Genomic DNA, 22,302 nt, shown 5'->3' with positions numbered 1-22,302 from the left:
GCAATATATTCATAATATATAAAATACCAACAAGTCACGACTACCGAAAGTCCAATACATTGAAAGAATTTTAGTGACAACTAATACATAAACTCATATGCAAATTAAGATAATGAGTAGCAACGGACTCCAATAAAGCCAATAAGCAGTAAAAGAGGTAATTCGGCTGATGCCGGAGCTAGTACTTTATTGTTACAGAACAGAACTGAGAATGCAAATTGAGTTACTGCTAAACCTAAAACTGAGCACATAGAACTACAAAGCTACAGTATACCGAGAGCAACACCAACTGCAAACCAAATTGTATGTAATCCGACGAACTTCAATTCGATTTTGAAATCTTAGATGTCTTGAAGATTCTGATCTTTTATCCTTTGGAGTTGGCGCATGCTTAATTGCGGGTCGTGACTGATGATATTGAGTAGGGGTGGACCTGTTATGCCTGTCGGTTTATCTACTATTTCACGCTGGTTCACATAGTTTGTGTCATTGATGATTGCAGAGGAACAGATTAGGATGAGATTTGTCCCGTTGGTAATAGTTTCTGGGCCTTCGTCTGTGCCAACTTTTGATGTACTCTCGTTGATGGTGATGATTATGTCATCTACTTGTGTGATGGGCTTCAGGTGGCTTGGTTGTATGCGGCAAAATACTGTGCTACCGGCGTATAATGCTCGTGCACATTTGTCTTGCTCTGTTAATTAACTAGCAGATCGTCGTTGAGTATATGATCCTGATGAATATGATACTAATATTGTATATGAATAATATATTCAGACTGGAGAATCTTAATCTTACATTCTTCGGTTAAGCTACCTATGGGGACTTCTACAGGGGCTCATTTAAAATGAACCTCAAAACGTTATGGTAAAAAATAATGGGATTTATTATGTCAGCCTTAGATAACGTAATTGGGGGTATTAAGTATGATATTTGATTTGTTAATATTATATTCCTTCCTAATAGTATTTCATATAAATGCGGTGTATCGATCAACTCATTCTTTTTTGCTTTAATTATTTCATTTACTGTTTCTGTGTGTTTATTAATCTGCTCTTGTGTTTTGTTGCTATTGGTTATTTGTCTGTTATTGGCATCAATTAATTTTGGTTTGGACCACCTGATTCTTTCACAATCAGGGGCATCTGGAATGCTTGCTACCACCATGAGTGCTGACCCTAAGAAGTCTAGACTTCTTGCCATTCAGTGGTGTACTTTTACTACGGACAATAGGCTTCGTACATTTCTACATCTACATCTATAGTTTTTGTTTGTGTGAATGAGGGAATAATTCCGCTAATTTTGCGGTTTCAACAACTATATTGGTGAACTCTACTAAATTGCTCGAATGCCTCAAATATTCTCGGTATTCCCATATTAATACCTTACCATATATTCCCAGAATGTAGTTGGAATGAGAGTAGTCGATGATTCTTCCATATATTACCCCTAATATTGATAGGATTGCAAATCTAATCCTCAAATATTCTGTTTTGTCTATTAGGGTTAGATCTCTCAATATTGTTATGTTATTGTCTTAGTTTGTGGGAAAAAATTCAGAAGTTTATTAATGGGCATTTTTACATCGACTATGATACGATAATAGAATTTGTCAATGCAAGTCAGGACCATTTTTTATCTGTTGATATTGAGAAGAGTAACGGATTTCTCGATAAATCGTCTACCTTGCCAGTTACTCTTAAGTTCGAGCACTGGATTGTTAAATTAAAGTTCCAATTTGATGCTATACCCTTATCTTTTTTTATAATTCCAACAACTTTACACTTATGGCTTGCTATTCGATTTTACAACTTATTTATTACAGCTTAATGGCTCTTTACACAACAACACTCTAATTAGAACTGTCTTTGCTGCACAATCCGGCAGCCCTTACATAGTAAATCTCTAACAAAATTCGTTACTAGAGCATTCTGGCAACTACAAATTCGCTGTCTAGTTGCTTCTGGAAATTTATCGTCGGTTCGATTTTGTTCTATCATCCGTTTTCGTCACACTTCCCTTCACCTAAGTCTGATCGTGTTGAGTAGACATATTTGTGGTACCAAACGCTGCAAGCCGTTACAGATGAACCACCTTAATTTTATTTTTGGTCATCCAATGGTCTGTATGCGATACACTACATCGTTGATTCGTTTAATAACCTGGTATTGTCCTTCTCAATTACACTGTAATTTGTGAGACAGCCCTTTCTTTCATTGTGGGTTATATAACAATACCCAATCGCCTTCAATAAAACCTTCAGAGTTTATTGCCTTGTCATATTTTGCTTTCATTTTATCGCCTATAATTTTGGTGCGCTGTCTCACCGTAGCATGTATATCCCTCATCTCATATTCTAGGATGCTGTTAAATACCAAGTTTTTGGCACATCTCCTGAATTAGAACTGATTCAAAATTTTTCCCTTGGTCAGAATGTAATTCTATTGGAACACTATATCTCGATACCGTATTGTTGATGGAAACAACCGCTATTGTTCCTGCCTCTTCGTTAAGAATTGCGTATACCTCTGGCCATTTGCTGAAATAGTCCATGACAACCAAAACATATTTGTTTCCTAATTTACTGATAGGAAATGGACCAGCTACATCTATTCATTCAAACGGCGCACCTGAATTTTACTGTTTCATCTGACCATGATTCGTGCACCTCGGCCCTTTAGCAGCAATGCACTCGACACAGTTGGCTATCAACTCCGCAACTGATTGCCGACAACCAACCCAACAAAGTTTTTCTTTTAATTTCTTCAAGGTTTTAGTGATACCCATGCGTCCTCCACTTGGACCGTTGTGCAGCACGTTGAAGGCGTTAGAGGAAATGGAAAATCATTCTGGTGCTTGTGGAAGCTTCGATATATAGTGAGTAGTAGTAGAGGGGAAAGAACCAACCTGAGGAACCTCATGTTTAATTTTTCCTCATTTAGATTTTTGACCTTGAAATAGTACGAATGATTGTCAATCGCTCAGATAGTTCAAAGTCCACCTCTTTGGTCCTGGAGGGAGCGTAGTTTGTTCGATGCCCTGAAGCAGCGTTGTATGGTTGATTGTCCAACGCTACGAGGACAATCCTCTCGAATGAGGGTTTCTGATTGATGCCACGAGCTATGATGCTAAGTGTTGTGATTGTGCTGTGCACTTTACGGAAAACGTGCTGGTTTCGTATAGGCTCAGATGATGTGTGAAGGTCAGGAGCAGCAAGGCCGCAATTTATTTTTTTCTACTGGAAAAGGTAGAGTTTTTGGGCGATAATAATCCGATACCTTGCCAGGCTTCCCAGGTTTCAGAAGTGGAACCGCCTTTCCGATTTTCATCATATCTGGTATGTGAAGAGTGTAACTAACAGTTTGGGGACCTTAGTAAGGAACTCCCATCGAGCCTAGTTGTTTTAACATCAACATATTTATACCGTCTGGGCCGATGGATTTGGATGCTTTTGCTTTGTTGATGGCACTCTGAAACTCCTCGTCGGTGAAAACAAGTGGTGCGCAGTCTTTTTGGTATTTTTCGAATTGAATTTCGGCATGATTGTCGACGTATCTCTTCGAATTGCTCCAAATTGAGATCCTTTATCCGAGGATCTCAGGCATCGACCTGGCATAGGGAGTCACGCTCATTTGCTAAGACTGCTGTTTCAGTTTGGAAAATTGGTGATAGTTGTTGAATTCTTATATAGGGAATGAAACGGGCAGTAGGAGCAGAGATTACCGTGCGGAATTGACGATCGTCAGCAAGTACGTCCTTATTAATAGGTATTCTGTGAAGCCGACCTAGTTAGCTTTATTAAAGTTAGCGTAGGTGCGGTTGTCCACAGAAATAAAGTTGTGCGGGTTTTCGATCGATATTATTATGGACAGATGGTCTGATGTGAGAGCTAGCATAAGTCACCACGTTATGTTGTTCAGCAGATCGCTACTAGCGATGATAATATCGGGCGTGCTGCTACAGGTGCCCATAATTCTGATTAGGGCTTCGTCATTAATTGTGAATAACGTCGAGTCGTATATCTGTTCCGCCAGCTCAATCCCTCTACGATCGTTTAACAGGCAGGAGCGGCAAAGATCATAGTTCGCGTTAAAGTAGCCAAGCATCAAGCGGCTCTCACCACGAAGCAGTGTGCCTATATTCGGGTGATGTTCATGTAACTGGGAGGATGTATACAATAAATATTTCGTACTCGATATCGTCTGACCGGATAGATATGCCCTGACATTCTAGCGTAGTATCCATTTGGTCGATGATCTGAGCCACTTTTTTAATTAGTTTATTGGACCACAGCTACAGATATGCCTTCTCGGCTCATGAAATCAACTATCTCTTCGATTTTGCTCGATTGTCCGTTGCTGTTCAGTTGTAAGAGTCGGATATGTCGCGGTCAATAAAGTTGTGTACAGATGGTGGTTGTTGCAATTGCAGTATCCACTAGGCGGATTTGAGTGTAATTTGGCAATGCCATGGATGGTTGTTGCGGGGCAGACTCCTACAACAAGAGGCAACGAACGACACACTCCACTCACGTCGGGAAATGACAACAGTTAGTACAATAATTGCGTATTAAGGAACAAACATTGTGAGAAACCAGGAGTTGCCTTGCTGGCATGGCATGGGAATTGGCGCTGGATGAAGGTTCGCGGGGGATTGATCACACTCGGAGTCAAGCTGCATAGTTGATCTTTATAGGACCGTTTAGGTTCTTTTTGGCCACTCGGCAGTAGTATATTTTGCATGGCCGGGTAGCGTAGGCCGTATAGGTGTGTCTTAAGGCTTGAACCGTTACATGTGTTGCATTCAACCTAGGTGGAGTTATGGTGGAGGCTTTAGGTGCATACACAACATAAAAATTCCTTCGGGCAGTGTTGGATTCAATGCCAGCACAGATCAGGAGGATAAAGAGCAACCCTACTGCCAGGTGTTGCTTTAAAAGTGATGACAAAATCAATTCATTACTTACCAATCCACACAAGGTTAGATTTTCAAAATAACAGCCTTCAGACGGGTCAATTCCGTTATCGTAGGACCGCATATTGTGGGAATTAGGATAGTGTTAGTGCCTACTACAGCGCTACATTCACTGGATATTACATACCAGAGAACTGCATGAGTGCCTAATTTTCTCACTTAAAGTATAATTGCTTTATAATTGGTAGCGATAGCCACTCACACTCAAACACAAGTACGTTGTGCAATTATCTACGTAAAGAAATTTGATCGAAAGAACTAACTGAGCACGTCACGTATTTGCTTTGCGTCGTATTTGTATTTCTTTTTCACACTCTTCGTTTTGATTTGCACAGACTTTGTGGTGGTCTAGCTCTCTAGCAAAAAAAACATACACAACTAATCAGGGTGTGTACTCTTTATTGTAATGCACCGCTGCAGGTCTCTGGTTCATACATATGTATGTATAAATGTATCATTTTTTATTCAGTTGAATAAATCTTTCGAGGATTTAGTTTGTCATCTGAGGTTATTAATAGCATTGTTCTCGTTTTAAAGGATCTCGTCTAGCACAAAACTTTACAAAAAGTGTATAAATTACATGTTTTTTACAAATTTATTGCATTTTTTAATGAAAAGCTCATTTTAGAGATCACAGTATATTTTTCAAATTTATTTGATGTTTTGTATAGGCACACATTTCTAAGAGTTAACGTTTTTGTTGACAATTTATATGCCGTTCAATGCTTCTTCTTCTCAAAGGATTATGTCACAAGATAGTCACAGTGTAATTGGTTTTTGCTTTTGTAACAAATGTAACCGACAAAGTAACGGCAAATTCTTATAATTATTCTTAGTCTTGTATTCTATCATTCTTGGGTATAAGTTACTAGTGAAAGTGACCTCTCACAATACATTCCCACCTCCAGAGAGTACGTTCACAACGCATAGCCGCCTCTAGTAAGAGGGTGACGAAAGGTTACAACTTTTTTAGAATTCGGTTATAGATTGATGTTTAATGCTGTTGAAAAATAGTGAAAATATATCATCGTGATATAGATAAATATGCCACATATTTTTAAACGATTTAATTAACTTATTCCTTTAAAAAACGAGAAATTCATAACTTCATATTGTAACAGAGTTGGGTATCACAAGTGGCAATAATTCATTTGAGCAATAAAACAAAATTTGTCGTTGTAAGATATATCAAGACATAATAATAGAGCCGATGTTTCCGTAATTTAGGTATACATATTTTTAATTTTATTTACGTTTTATATTTCAGCATTTAGCGAACTCTTTACATAAAATAAATTTCCATATTATTATATAGTTCAAGGTTTCGTTATTAAAGGTAGTCTGTGTACTTCTTATATTAATTTTTGATAGAATTCGCAATATATTCATAATATATAAAATACCAACAAGTCACGACAACCGAAAGTCCAATACATTGAAAGAATTTTAGTTACAACTAATACATAAACTCATATGCAAATTAAGATGATGTGTAGCAACGGACTCCAATAAAGCTAATGAGCAGTAAAAGAGGTCAATCGGCTTATGCCGGAGCTAGTACTTTATTGTTACAGAACAGAACTGAGCATGCAAATTGAGTTACTGCTAAACCTAAAGCTGAGCACACAGAACTACAAAGCTACAGAGCAACACCAACTGCAAACCAAACTGTATTTGATCCGACGGACTTCAATTCGATTTTGAAATCTTAGATGTCTTGAAGATTCTGATCTTTTATGCTTTGGAGTTGGCGCATGCTTAATTGCGGGTCGTGACTGATGATATTGAGTAGGGGTGGACCTGTTATGCCTGTCGGTTTATCTACTATTTCACGCTGGTTCACATAGTTTGTGTCATTAATGATTGCAGAGGAACAGATTAGGATGAGATTTGTCCCGTTGGTAATAGTTTCTGGGCCTTCGTCTGTGCTAACTTTTGATGTACTCTCGTTGATGGTGATGATTATGTCATCTACTTGTGTGATGGGCTTCAGGTGGCTTGGTTGTATGCGGCAAAATACTGTGCTACCGGCGTATAATACTCGTGCACATGTGTCTTGCTCTGTTAATTAACTAGCAGATCGTCGTTGAGTATATGATCCTGATGAATATGATACTAATATTGTATATGAATAATATATTCAGACTGGAGAATCTTAATCTTACATTCTTCGGTTAAGCTACCTATGGGGACTTCTACAGGGGCTCATTTAAAATGAACCTCAAATCGTCATGGTCAAAAATAATGGGATTTATTATGTCAGCCTTAGATAGTGTAATTGGGGGTATTAAGTTTGATATTTGATTTGTTAATATTATATTCCTTCCTAATAGTATTTCATACAAATGCGGTGTATCGATCAACTCATTATTTTTTGCTTTAATTATTTCATTTACTGTTTCTGTGTGTTTATTAATCTGCTCTTGTGTTTTGTTGCTATTGGTTATTTGTCTGTTATTTGCATCACTTAATGTTGGTTTGGACCACCTGATTCTTTCACAATCAGGGGCATCTGGAATGCCTGCTACCACCATGAGTGCTGACCCTAAGAAGTCTAGACTTCTTGCCATTCAGTGGTGTACTTTTACTACGGACAATAGGCTTCTTACATTTCTACATCTACATCTATAGTTTTTGTTTGTGTGAATGAGGGAATAATTCCGCTAATTTTGCGGTTTCAACAACTATATTGGTGAACTCTATTAAATTGCTCGAATGCCTCAAGTATTCTCGGTATTCCCATATTAATACCTTACCATATATTCCCAGAATGTAGTTGGAATGAGAGTAGTCGATGATTCTTCCATATATTACCCCTAATATTGATAGGATTGCAAATCTAATCCTCAAATATTCTGTTTTGTCTATTAGGGTTAGATCTCTCAATATTGTTATGTTATTGTCTTAGTTTGTGGAAAAAAATTCAGAAGTTTATTAATGGGCATTTTTACATCGACTATGATACGATAATAGAATTTGTCAATGCAAGTCAGGACCATTTTTTATCTGTTGAGATTGAGAAGAGTAACGGATTTCTTGATAAATCGTCTACCTTGCCAGTTACTCTTAAGTTCGAGCACTGGATTGTTAAATTAAAGTTCCAATTTAATTCCTTATCTTTTTTTATAATTCCAACAACTTTACACTTATGGCTTGCTATTCGATTTTACAACTTATTGATTACAGCTTAATGGCTCTTTACACAACAACACTCTAATTAGAACTGTCTTTGCTGCACAATCCGGCAGCCCTTACATAGTAAATCTCTAACAAAATTCGTTACTAGAGCATTCTGGCAACTACAAATTCGCTGTCTAGTTGCTTCTGGAAATTTATCGTCGGTTCGCTTTTGTTCTATCATCCGTTTTCGTCACACTGCCCTTCACCTAAGTCTGGTCGTGTTGAGTAGACATATTTGTGGTACCAAACGCTGCAAGCCGTTCCAGATGAACCACCTTAATTTTATTTTTGGTCATCCAATGGTCTGTATGCGATACACTACATCGTTGATTCGTTTAATAACCTGGTATTGTCCTTCTCAATTACACTGTAATTTGTGAGACAGTCCTTTCTTTCATTGTGTGTTATATAACAATACCCAATCGCCTTCAATAAAACCTTCAGAGTTTATGTCTTGTCATATTTTGCTTTCATTTTATCGCCTATAATTTTGGTGCGCTGTCTCACCGTAGCATGTATATCCCTCATCTCATATTCTAAGATGCTGTTAGATACCAAGTTTTTGGCACATCTCCTGAATTAGAACTGATTCAAAATTTCTCCCTTGGTCAGAGTGTAATTCTATTGGAACACCATATCTCGATACCGTATTGTTGATGGAAACAACCGCTATTGTTCCTGCCTCTTGGTTAAGAATTGCGTATAACTCTGGTCATTTGCTGAAATAGTCCATGACAACCAAAACATCAACATATTTATACCGTCTGGACCGATGGATTTGGATGCTTTTGCTTTGTTGATGGCACTCTAAAACTCCTCGTCGGTGAAAACAAGTGGTGCGCAGTCTTTTTGGTATTTTTCGAATTGAATTTCGGCATGATTGTCGACGTGTCTCTTCGAATTGCTCCAAATTGAGATCCTTTATGCGAGGATCTCAGGCATCGACCTGGCATAGGGAGTCACGCTGATTTGCTAAGACTGCTGTTTCAGTTTGGAAAATTGGTGATAGTTGTTGAATTCTTATATCGGGAATGAAACGGGCAGTAGGAGCAGCGATTACCTTGCGGAATTGACGATCGTCAGCACGTACGTCCGTATTAATAGGTATTCTGTGAAGCCGACCTAGTTAGCTTTATTAAAGTTAGCGTAGGTGCGGTTGTCCACAGATATAAAGTTGTGCGGTTTTTCGATCGATATTATTATGGACAGATGGTCTGATGTGAGAGCTAGCATAAGTCACCACGTTATGTTGTTCAGCAGATCGCTACTAGCGATGATAACATCGGGCGTGCTGCTACAGGTGCCCATAATTCTGATTAGGGCTTCGTCATTAATTGTGAATAACGTCGAGTCGTATATCTGTTCCGCCAGCTCAATCCCTCTACGATCGTTTAACAGGCAGGAGCGGCAAAGATCATAGTTCGCGTTAAAGTAGCCAAGCAACAAGCGGCTCTCACCACGAAGCAGTGTGCCTATATTCGGGTGATGTTCATGTAACTGGGAGGATGTCTACAATAAATATTTCGTACTCGATATCGTTTGACCGGATAGATATGCCCTGACATTCTAGCGTAGTATCCATTTGGTCGGTGATCTGAGCCGCTTTTTTAATTAGTTTATTGGACCACAGCTACGGATATGCCTTCTCGGCTCATGAAATCAACTATCTCTTCGATTTTGCTCGATTGTCCGTTGCTGTTCAGTTGTAAGAGTCGGATATGTCGCGGTCAATAAAGTTGTGTACAGATGGTGGTTGTTGCAATTACAGTATCCACTAGGCGGATTTGAGTGTAATTTGGCAATGCCATGGATGGTTGTTGCGGGGAAGACTCCTACAACAAGAGGCAACGAACGACACACTCCACTCACGTCGGGAAATGACAACAGTTAGTGCAAAAATTGCGTATTAAGGAACAGACATTGTGAGAAATCAGGAGTTGCCTTGTTGGCATCGCATGGGAATTGGCGCTGGATGAAGGTTCGCGGGGGATTGATCACACTCGGAGTCACGCTGCATAGTTGATCTTTATAGGACCGTTTAGGTTCTTTTTGGCCACTCGGCAGTAGTATATTTTGCATGGCCGGGTAGCGTAGGCCGTATAGGTGTGTCTTAAGGCTTGAACCGTTACATGTGTTGCATTCAACCTAGGTGGAGTTATGGTGGAGGCTTTTAGTGCATACACAACATAAAAATTCCTTCGGGCAGTGTTGGATTCAATGCCAGCACAGATCAGGAGGATAAAGAGCAACCCTACTGCCAGGTGTTGCTTTAAAAGTGATGACAAAAATCAATTCATTACTTACCAATCCACACAAGGTTAGATTTTCAAAATAACAGCCTTCAGACGGGTCAATTCCGTTATCGTAGGACCGCATATTGTGGGAATTAGGATAGTGTTAGTGCCTACTACAGCGCTACATTCACTGGATATTACATACCAGAGAACTGCATGAGTGCCTAATTTTCTCACTCAAAGTATAATTGCTTTATAATTGGTAGCGATAGCCACTCACACTCAAACACAAGTACGTTGTGCAATTATCTACGCAAAGCAATTTGATCGAAAGAACCAACTGAGCACCTCGCGTATTTGCTATTGCGTCGTATTTGTATTTCTTTTTCACACTCTTCGTTTTGATTTGCACAGACTTTGTGGTGGTCTTGCTCTCTAGCAAAAAAAACATACACAACTAATCAGGGTGTGTACTCTTTATTGTAATGCACCGCTGCAGGTCTCTGGTTCATACATATGTATGTATAAATGTATCATTTTTTATTCAGTTGAATAAATCTTTCGAGGATTTAGTTTGTCATCTGAGGTTATTAATAGCATTGTTCTCGTTTTAAAGGATCTCGTCTAGCACAAAACTTTACAACAAGTGTATATATTACATGTTTTTTACAAATTTAACGTTCTTTTTAATGAAACGCTCATTTTAGAGATCACAGTATATTTTTCAAATTTATTTGATGTTTTGTATAGGCACACATTTCTAAAAGTTAACGTTTTTGTTGACAATTTATATGCCGTTCAATGCTTCTTCTTCTCAAAGGATTATGTCACAAGATAGTCACAGTCTAATTTGTTTTTTCTTTTGTAACAAATGTAACCGAAAAAGTTACGGTAAATTCTTATAATTATTCTTAATCTTGTATTCTATCATTCTTGGGTATAAGGTACTAGTGAAAGTGACCTCTCACAATACATTCCCACCTCCAGAGAGTACGTTCACAATGCATAGTAGCCTCTATACATATTTTTAATTTTATTTACGTTTTATATTTCAGCATTTAGCGAACTCTTTACATAAAATAAATTTCCATATTATTATATAGTTCAAGGTTTCGTTATTAAAGGTAGTCTGTGTACTTCTTAAATGAATTTTTTGTAGAATTCGCAATATATTCATAATATAATATATAAAATACCAACAAGTCACGACTACCGAAAGTCCAATACATTGAAAGAATTTTAGTGACAACTAATACATAAACTCATATGCAAATTAAGATGATGAGTAGCAACGGACTCCAATAAAGCCAATGAACAGTAAAAGAGGTAATTCGGCTGATGCCGGAGCTAGTACTTTATTGTTACAGAACAGAACTGAGAATGCAAATTGAGTTACTGCTAAACCTAAAGCTGAGCACATAGAACTACAAAGTTACAGTATACCGAGAGCAACACTAACTGCAAACCAAACTGTATGTGATCCGACGGACTTCAATTCGATTTTGAAATCTTGGATGTCTTGAAGATTCTGATCTTTTATCCTTTGGAGTTGGCGCATGCTTGATTGCGGGTCGTGACTGATGATATTGAGTAGGGGTGGACCTGTTATGCCTGTCGGTTTATCTACTATTTCACGCTGGTTCACATAGTTTGTGTCATTGATGATTGCAGAGGAACAGATTAGGATGAGATTTGTCCCGTTGGTAAAAGGTTCTGGGCCTTCGTCTGTGCCAACTTTTGATGTACTCTCGTTGATGGTGATGATTATGTCATCTACTTGTGCGATGGGCTTCAGGTGGCTTGGTTGTATGCGGCAAAATACTGTGCTACCGGCGTATAATGCTCGTGCACATGTGTCTTGCTCTGTTAATTAACTAGTAGGTCGTCGTTGGGTATATGATACTGATGAATATGATACTAATATTGTATATGAATAATATATTCGGACTGGAGAATCTTAATCTTACATTCTTCGGTTAAGCTACCTATGGGGACTTCTACAGGGGCTCATTTAAAATGAACCTCAAATCGTCATGGTCAAAAATAATGGGATTTATTATGTCAGCCCTAGATAGTGTAATTGGGGGTATTAAGTTTAATATTTGATTTGTTAATATTATATTCCTTCCTAATAGTATTTGATACAAATGCGGTGTATCGATCAACTCATTCTTTTTTGCTTTAATTATTTCATTTACTGTTTCTGTGTGTTTATTAATCTGCTCTTGTGTTTTGTTGCTATTGGTTATTTGTCTGTTATTTGCATCAATTAATGTTGGTTTGGACCACCTGATTCTTTCACAATCAGGGGCATCTGGAATGCCTGCTACCACCATGAGTGCTGACCCTAAGAAGTCTAGACTTCTTGCCATTCAGTGGTGTACTTTTACTACGGACAATAGGCTTCTTACATTTCTACATCTACATCTATAGTTTTTGTTTGTGTGAATGAGGGAATAATTCCGCTAATTTTGCGGTTTCAACAACTATATTGGTGAACTCTATTAAATTGCTCGAATGCCTCAAATATTCTCGGTATTCCCATATTAATACCTTACCATATATTACCAGAATGTAGTTGGAATGAGAGTAGTCGATGATTCTTCCATATATTACCCCTAATATTGATAGGATTGCAAATCTAATCCTCAAATATTCTGTTTGGTCTATTAGGGTTAGATCTCTCAATATTGTTATGTTATTGTCTTAGTTTGTGGGAAAAAATTCAGAAGTTTATTAATGGGCATTTTTACATCGACTATGATATGATAATAGAATTTGTCAATGCAAGTCAGGACCATTTTTTATCTGTTGAGATTGAGAAGAGTAACGGATTTCTCGATAAATCGTCTACCTTGCCAGTTCCTCTTAAGTTCGAGCACTGGATTGTTAAATTAAAGTTCCAATTTGATGCTGTACCCTTATCTTTTTTTATAATTCCAACAGCTTTACACTTATGGCTTTCTATTCGATTTTACAACTTATTGATTATAGCTTAATGGCTCTTTACACAACAACACTCTAATTATAACTGTCTTTGCTGCACAATCCGGCAGCCCTTACATAGTAAATCTCTAACAAAATTCGTTACTAGAGCATTCTGGCAACTACAAATTCGCTGTCTAGTTGCTTCTGGAAATTTATCGTCGGTTCGATTTTGTTCTATCATCCGTTTTCGTCACACTGCCCTTTACCTAAGTCTGGTCGTGTTGATTAGACATATTTGTGGTACCAAACGCTGCAAGCCGTTCCAGATGAACCACCTTAATTTTATTTTTGGTCATCCAATGGTCTGTATGCGATACACTACATCGTGGATTCGTTTTATAACCTGGTATTGTCCTTCTCAATTACACTGTAATTTGTGAGACAGCCCTTTCTTTCATAGTGTGTTATATAACAATACCCAATCGCCTTCAATAAAACCTTCAAAGTTTATTGCCTTGTCATATTTTGCTTTCATTTTATCGCTTATAATTTTGGTGCGCTGTCTCACCGTAGCATGTATATCCCTCATCTCATATTCTAGGATGCTGTTAAATACCAAGTTTTTGGCCCATCTCCTGAATTAGAACTGATTCAAAATTTCTTCCTTGGTCAGAATGTAATTCTATTGGAACACCATATCTCGATACCGTATTGTTGATGGAAACAACCGCTATTGTTCCTGCCTCTTGGTTAAGAATTGCGTATACCTCTGGTCATTTGCTGAAATAGTCCATGACAACCAAAACATATTTGTTTCCTAATTTACTGATAGGAAATGGACCAGCTACATCTATTCATTCAAACGGCGCACCTGAATTTTACTGTTTCATCTGACCATGATTCGTGCACCTCGGCCCTTTAGCAGCAATGCACTCGACACAGTTGGCTATCAACTCCGTAACTGATTGCCGACAACCAACCCAATAAAATTTTTCTTTTAATTTCTTCAAGGTTTTAGTGATACCCATGCGTCCTCCACTTGGACCGTTGTGCAGCACATTAAAGGCGTTAGAGGAAATGGAAAATCATTCTGGTGGATGTGGTAGCTTCGATATATATAGTGAGTAGTAGTAGAGGGGAGAGAACCAACCTGAGGAACCTCATGTTTAATTTTTCCTAATTTAGATTTTTGACCTTGAAATAGTACGAATGATTGTCGATCGCTCAGATAGTTCATAGTCCACCTCTTTTGACTTGGAGGGAGCGTAGTTTGTTCGATGTCCTGAAGCAGCGTTGTATGGTTGATTGTCCAACGCTACGAGGACAATCCTCTCGAATGAGGGTTTCTGATTGATGCCACGAGCTATGATGCTAAGTGTTGTGATTGTGCTGTGCACTTTACGGAAAGCGTGCTGGTTTCGTATAGGCTCAGATGGTGTGTGAAGGTCAGGAGCAGCAAGGCCGCAATTTATTTTTTTCTACTGGAAAAGGTAGAGTTTTTGGGCGATAATAATCCGATACGTTGCCAGGCTTCCCAGGTTTCAGAAGTGGAACCGCCTTTCCGATTTTCATCATATCTGGTATGTGAAGAGTGTCACTAACAGTTTGGGGACATTAGTAAGGAACTCCCATCGAGCCTAGTTGTTTTAACATCAACATATTTATACCGTCTGGGCCGATTGATTTGGATGCTTTTGCTTTGTTGATGGCACTCTGAAACTCCTCGTCGGTGAAAACAAGTGGTGCGCAGTCTTTTTGGTATTTTTCGAATTGAATTTCGGCATGATTGTCGACGTGTCTCTTCGAATTGCTCCAAATTGAGATCCTTTATGCGAGGATCTCAGGCATCGACCTGGCAAGAATTGCGTATTAAGGAACAAACATTGTCAGAAACCACAAGTTGCCTTGTTGGCATCGCATGGGAATTGGAGCTGGATGAAGGTTCGCGGGGGATTGATCACACTCGGAGTCACGCTGCATAGTTGATCTTTATTGATCTTCCTAAACGATCAGGTTTTCTTTGGCCACTCGGCAGTAGTATATTTTGCATGGCCGGGCAGCGTAGGCCGCTTAAGTGTGTCTTAAGGCTTGAACCATTACATGTGTTGCATTCAACCTAGGTGGACTTATGGTGGAGGCTTTTGGTGCATACACAACATAAAAATTCCTTCGGGCAGTGTTGGATTCAATGCCAGCAGGGATCAGGAGGATAAAGAGCAACCCTACTGCCAGGTGTTGCTTTAAAAGTGATGACAAAGTCAATTCATTACTTACCAATCCACACAAGGTTAGATTTTCAAAATAACAGCCTTCAGACGGGTCAATTCCGTTATCGTAGGACCGCATATTGTGGGAATTAGGATAGTGTTAGTGCCTACTACAGCGCTACATTCACTGGATATTACATACCAGAGAACTGCATGAGTGCCTAATTTTCTCACTCAAAGTATAATTGCTTTATAATTGGTAGCGATAGCCACTCACACTCAAACACAAGTACGTTGTGCAATTATCTACGCAAAGCAATTTGATCGAAAGAACCAACTGAGCACCTCGCGTATTTGCTATTGCGTCGTATTTGTATTTCTTTTTCACACTCTTCGTTTTGATTTGCACAGACTTTGTGGTGGTCTTGCTCTCTAGCAAAAAAAACATACACAACTAATCAGGGTGTGTACTCTTTATGGTAATGCAAAGCTGCAGGTCTCTGGTTCATACATATGTATGTATAAATATATCGTTTTTTATTCAGTTGAATAAATCTTTCGAGGATTTAGTTTGTCATCTGAGGTTATTAATAGCATTGTTCTCGTTTTGAAGGATCTCGTCGAGCACAAAACTTTACAAAAAGTGTATAAATTACATTTTTTTTTACAAATTTAAGGCTCTTTTTAATGAAACGCTTATTTTAGAGATCACAGTATATTATTCAAACTTATTTGATGTTTTGTATAGGCACACATTTCTAAGAGTTAACGTTTTTGTTGACAATTTATATGCCGTTCAATGCTTCTTCTTCTCAAAGGATTATGTCACAAGATAGTCACAGCGTAATTTGTTTTTTGCTTTTGTAACAAATGTAACCGAAAAAGTAACGGCAAATTCTTATAATTATTCTTAATCTTGTATTCTATCATTCTTGGGTATAAGGTACTAGTGAAAGTGACCTCTCACAGTACATTCCCACCTCCAGAGAGTACGTTCACAATGCATGGCCGCATCTAGTAAGAGGGCGACGAGAGGTTACAACTTTTTTAGAATTCGGTTATAGAATGATGTTTAATGCTGATGAGAAATAGTGAAAATATATCATCGTGATATAGATATGCCACATATTTTTAAACGATTTAATTAACTTATTCGTGGAAAAACGAGAAATTCATAACTTCATATTGTAACAGAGTTGGATATCACAAGTGGCAATAATTCATTTGAGCAATAAAACAAAATTTGTCGTTGTAAGATATATCAAGAGATAATAATAGAGCTGGTGTTTCCCGTAATTTAGGTATACATATTTTTAATTTTATTTACGTTTTATATTTCAGCATTTAGCGAACTCTTTACATAAAATAAATTTCCATATTATTATATAGTTCAAGGTTTCGTTATTAAAGGTAGTCTGTGTACTTCTTAAATTAATTTTTTGTAGAATTCGCAATATATTCATAATATATAAAATACCAACAAGTCACGACTACCGAAAGTCCGATACATTGAAAGAATTTTAGTGACAACTAATACATAAACTCTTATGCAAATTAAGATGATGAGTAGCAACGGACTCCAATAAAGCCAATGAGCAGTAAAAGAGGTAATTCGGCTGATACCGGAGCTAGTACTTTATTGTTACAGAACAGAACTGAGAATGCAAATTGAGTTACTGCTAAACCTAAAGCTGAGCACACAGAACTACAAAGCTACAGAGCAACACCAACTGCAAACCAAACTGTATGTGATCCGACGGACTTCAATTCGATTTTGAAATCTTGGATGTCTTGAAGATTCTGATCTTTTATCCTTTGGAGTTGGCGCATGCTTAATTGCGGGTCGTGACTGATGATATTGAGTAGGGGTGGACCTGTTATGCCTGTCGGTTTATCTACTATTTCACGCTGGTTCACATAGTTTGTGTCATTGATGATTGCAGAGGAACAGATTAGGATGAGATTTGTCCCGTTGGTAATAGTTTCTGGGCCTTCGTCTGTGCCAACTTTTGATGTACTCTCGTTGATGGTGATGATTATGTCATCTACTGGTGTGATGGGCTTCAGGTGGCTTGGTTGTATGCGGCAAAATACTGTGCTACCGGCGTATAATGCTCGTGCACATGTGTCTTGCTCTGTTAATTAACTAGTATGTCGTCGTTGAGTATATGATACTGATGAATATGATACTAATATTGTATATGAATAATATATTCAGACTGGAGAATCTTAATCTTACATTCTTCGGTTAAGCTACCTATGGAGACTTCTACAGGGGCTCATTTAAAATGAACCTCAAAACGTCATGGTCAAAAATAATGGGATTTATTATGTCAGCCTTAGATAGCGTAATTGGGGGTATTAAGTTTGATATTTGATTTGTTAATATTATATTCCTTCCTAATAGTATTTCATACAAATGCGGTGTATCGATCAATTCATTCTTTTTTGCTTTAATTATTTCATTTACTGTTTCTGTGTGTTTATTAATCTGCTCTTATGTGTTGTTGCAATTGCTTATTTGCATCAATTAATGTTGGTTTGGACCACCTGATTCTTTCACAATCAGGGGCATCTGGAATGCCTGCTACCACCATGAGTGCTGACCCTAAGAAGTCTAGACTTCTTGCCATTCAGTGGTGTACTTTTACTACGGACAATAGGCTTCTTACATTTCTACATCTACATCTATAGTTTTTGTTTGTGTGATTGAGGGAATAATTCCGCTAATTGTGCGGTTTCAACAACTATATTGGTGAACTCTATTAAATTGCTCGAATGCCTCAAATATTCTCGGTATTCCCATATTAATACCTTACCATATATTACCAGAATGTAGTTGGAATGCGAGTAGTCGATGATTCTTCCATATATTACCACTATATATTGATAGGATTGTAAATCTAATCCTCAAATATTCTGTTTGGTCTATTAGGGTTAGATCTCTCAATATTGTTATGTTGTTGTCTTAGTTTGTGGGAAAAAATTCAGAAGTTTATTAATGGGCATTTTTACATCGACTATGATACGATAATAGAATTTGTCAATGCAAGTCAGGACCATTTTTTATCTGTTGAGATTGAGAAGAGTAACGGATTTCTCGATAAATTGTCTACCTTGCCAGTTACTCTTAAGTTCGAGCACTGGATTGTTAAATTAAAGTTCCAATTTGATGCTGTACCCTTATCTTTTTTTATAATTCCAACAGCTTTACACTTATGGCTTTCTATTCGATTTTACAACTTATTGATTATAGCTTAATGGCTCTTTACACAACAACACTCTAATTAGAACTGTCTTTGCTGCACAATCCGGCAGCCCTTACATAGTAAATCTCTAACAAAATTCGTTACTAGAGCATTCTGGCAACTACAAATTCGCTGTCTAGTTGCTTCTGGAAATTTATCGTCGGTTCGATTTTGTTCTATCATCCGTTTTCGTCACACTGCCCTTCACCTAAGTCTGGTCGTGTTGATTAGACATATTTGTGGTACCACACGCTGCAAGCCGTTCCAGATGAACCACCTTAATTTTATTTTTGGTCATCCAATGGTCTGTATGCGATACACTACATCGTGGATTCGTTTAATAACCTGGTATTGTCCTTCTCAATTACACTGTAATTTGTGAGACAGCCCTTTCTTTCATTGTGTGTTATATAACAATACCCAATCGCCTTCAATAAAACCTTCAGAGTCTATTGCCTTGTCATATTTTGCTTTCATTTTATCGCCTATAATTTTGGTGCGCTGTCTCGCCGTAGCATGTATATCCCTCATCTCATATTCTAGGATGCTGTTAAATACCAAGTTTTTGGCCCATCTCCTGAATTAGAACTGATTCAAAATTTCTCCCTTCATCAGAATGTAATTCTATTGGAACACCATATCTCGATACCGTATTGTTGATGGAAACAACCGCTATTGTTCCTGCCTCTTGGTTAAGAATTGCGTATACCTCTAGTCATTTGCTGAAATAGTCCATGACAACCAAAACATATTTGTTTCCTAATTTACTGATAGGAAATGGAGCAGCTACATCTACTCATTCAAACGGCGCACCTGAATTTTACTGTTTCATCTGACCATGATTCGTGCACCTCGGCCCTTTAGCAGCAATGCACTCGACACAGTTGGCTATCAACTCCGTAAACTGACCAACCAACCCAATAAAATTTTTCTTTTAATTTCTTCAAGGTTTTAGTGATACCCATGCGTCCTCCACTTGGACCGTTGTGTAGCACGTTGAAGGCGTTAGAGGAAATGGAAAATCATTCTGGTGGTTGTGGAAGCTTCGATATATAGTGAGTAGTAGTAGAGGGGAGAGAACCAACCTGAGGAACCTCATGTTTAATTTTTCCTAATTTAGATTTTTGACCTTGAAATAGTACGAATGATTGTCGATCGCTCAGATAGTTCATAGTCAACCTCTTTTGACTTGGAGGGAGCGTAGTTTGTTCGATGTCCTGAAGCAGCTTTTTATGGTTGATTGTCCAACGCTACGAGGATTGTGATTGTGCTGATTGTGATTGTGCTGTGCACTTTACGGAAAACGTGCTGGTTTCGTATAGGCTCAGATGATGTGTGAAGGTCAGGAGCAGCCAGACCGCAATTTATTTTTTTCTACTGGAAAAGGTAGAGTTTTTGGGCGATAATAATCCGATACGTTGCCAGGCTTCCCAGGTTTCAGAAGTGGAACCGCCTTTCCGATTTTCATCATATCTGGTATGTGAAGAGTGTCACTAACAGTTTGGGGACCTTAGTAAGGAACTCCCATCGAGCCTAGTTGTTTTAACATCAACATATTTATACCGTCTGGGCCGATGGATTTGGATGCTTTTGCTTTGTTGATGGCACTCTGAAACTCCTCGTCGGTAAAAACAAGTGGTGGGCAGTCTTTTTGGTATTTTTCGAATTGAATTTCGGCATGATTGTCCACGTTTCTCTTCGAATTGCTCCAAATTGAGATCCCTTATGCGAGGATCTCAGGCATCGACCTGGCATAGGGAGTCACGCTAATTTGCAAAGCCTGCTGTTTCAGTTTGGAAAATTGGTGATAGTTGTTAAATTCTTATATCGGGATTGAAACGGGCAGTAGGAGCAGCGATTACGTTCGTCACGTAGGTGTGGTTGTCCACAGAAATAAAGTTGCGCGGTTTTTCGATAGATATTATTATGGACAGATGGTCTGATGCGAGAGCTAGCATAAGTCACCACGGTATGTTGTTCAGAAGATCGCTACTAGCGATGATAATATCGGGCGTGCTGCTACAGGTGCCCATAATTCTGATTAGGGCTTCGTCATTAATTGTGAATAACGTCGAGTCGTATATCTGTTCCGCCAGCTCAATCCCTCTACGATCGTTTAACAGGCAGGAGCGGCAAAGATCATAGTGCGCGTTAAAGTAGCCACGCATCAAGCGGCTCTCACTACGAAGCAGTGTGCCTATATTCGTTTGATATTCATGTAACTGGGAGGATGTATACAATAAATATTTCGTACTCGATATCGTCTGACCGGATAGATATGCCCTGACATTCTAGCGTAGTATCCATTTGGTCGATGATCTGAGCCGCTTTTTTAATTAGTTTATTGGACCACAGCTACGGATATGCCTATCTCTTCGATCTTGCTCGATTGTCCGTTGCTGTTCAGTTGTAAGAGTCGGATATGTCGCGGTCAATAAAGTTGTGTACAGATGGTGGTTGTTGCAATTGCAGTATCCACTAGGCGGATTTGAGTGTATTTTGGCAATTCCATGGATGGTTGTTGCGGGGCAGACTCCTACAACAAGAGACAACGAACGACACACTCCACTCACGTCGGGAAATGACAACAGTTAGTGCAATAATTGCGTATTAAGGAACAAACATTGTGAGAAACCAGGAGTTGCCTTGTTGGCATCGCATGGGAATTGGCGCTGGATGAAGGTTCGCAGGGGATTGATCACACTCGGAGTCACGCTGCATAGTTGATCTTTATAGGACCGTTTAGGTTTTTTTTGGCCACTCGGCAGTAGTATATTTTGCATGGCCGGGCAGCGTAGGCCGCTTAAGTGTGTCTTAAGGCTTGAACCATTACATGTGTTGCATTCAACCTAGGTGGAGTTATGGTGGAGGCTTTTGGTGCATACACAACATAAAAATTCCTTCGGGCAGTGTTGGATTCAATGCCAGCACAGATCAGGAGGATAAAGAGCAACCCTACTGCCAGTGCTTTAAAAGTGATGACAAAATCAATTCATTACTTACCAATCCACACAAGGTTAGATTTTCAAAATAACAGCCTTCAGACGGGTCAATTCCGTTATCGTAGGACCGCATATTGTGGGAATTAGGATAGTGTTAGTGCCTACTACAGCGCTACATTCACTGGATATTACATACCAGAGAACTGCATGAGTGCCTAATTTTCTCACTCAAAGTATAATTGCTTTATAATTGGTAGCGATAGTCACTCACACTCAAACACAAGTACGTTGTGCAATTATCTACGCAAAGCAATTTGATCGAAAGAACCAACTGAGCACCTCGCGTATTTGCTATTGCGTCGTATTTGTATTTTTTTTTCACACTCTTCGTTTTGATTTGCACAGACTTTGTGGTGGTCTTGCTCTCTAGCAAAAAAAACATACACAACTAATCAGGGTGTGTACTCTTTATTGTAATGCACCGCTGCAGGTCTCTGGTTCATACATATGTATGTATAAATGTATCATTTTTTATTCAATTGAATAAATCTTTCGAGGATTTAGTTTGTCATCTGAGGTTATTAATAGC

Source organism: Bactrocera oleae, chromosome 4 (genome assembly GCF_042242935.1).
Source record: "Bactrocera oleae isolate idBacOlea1 chromosome 4, idBacOlea1, whole genome shotgun sequence".
Classification (NCBI taxonomy): domain Eukaryota; kingdom Metazoa; phylum Arthropoda; class Insecta; order Diptera; family Tephritidae; genus Bactrocera; species Bactrocera oleae.
Note: the sequence above shows the minus strand (reverse complement) of the source record.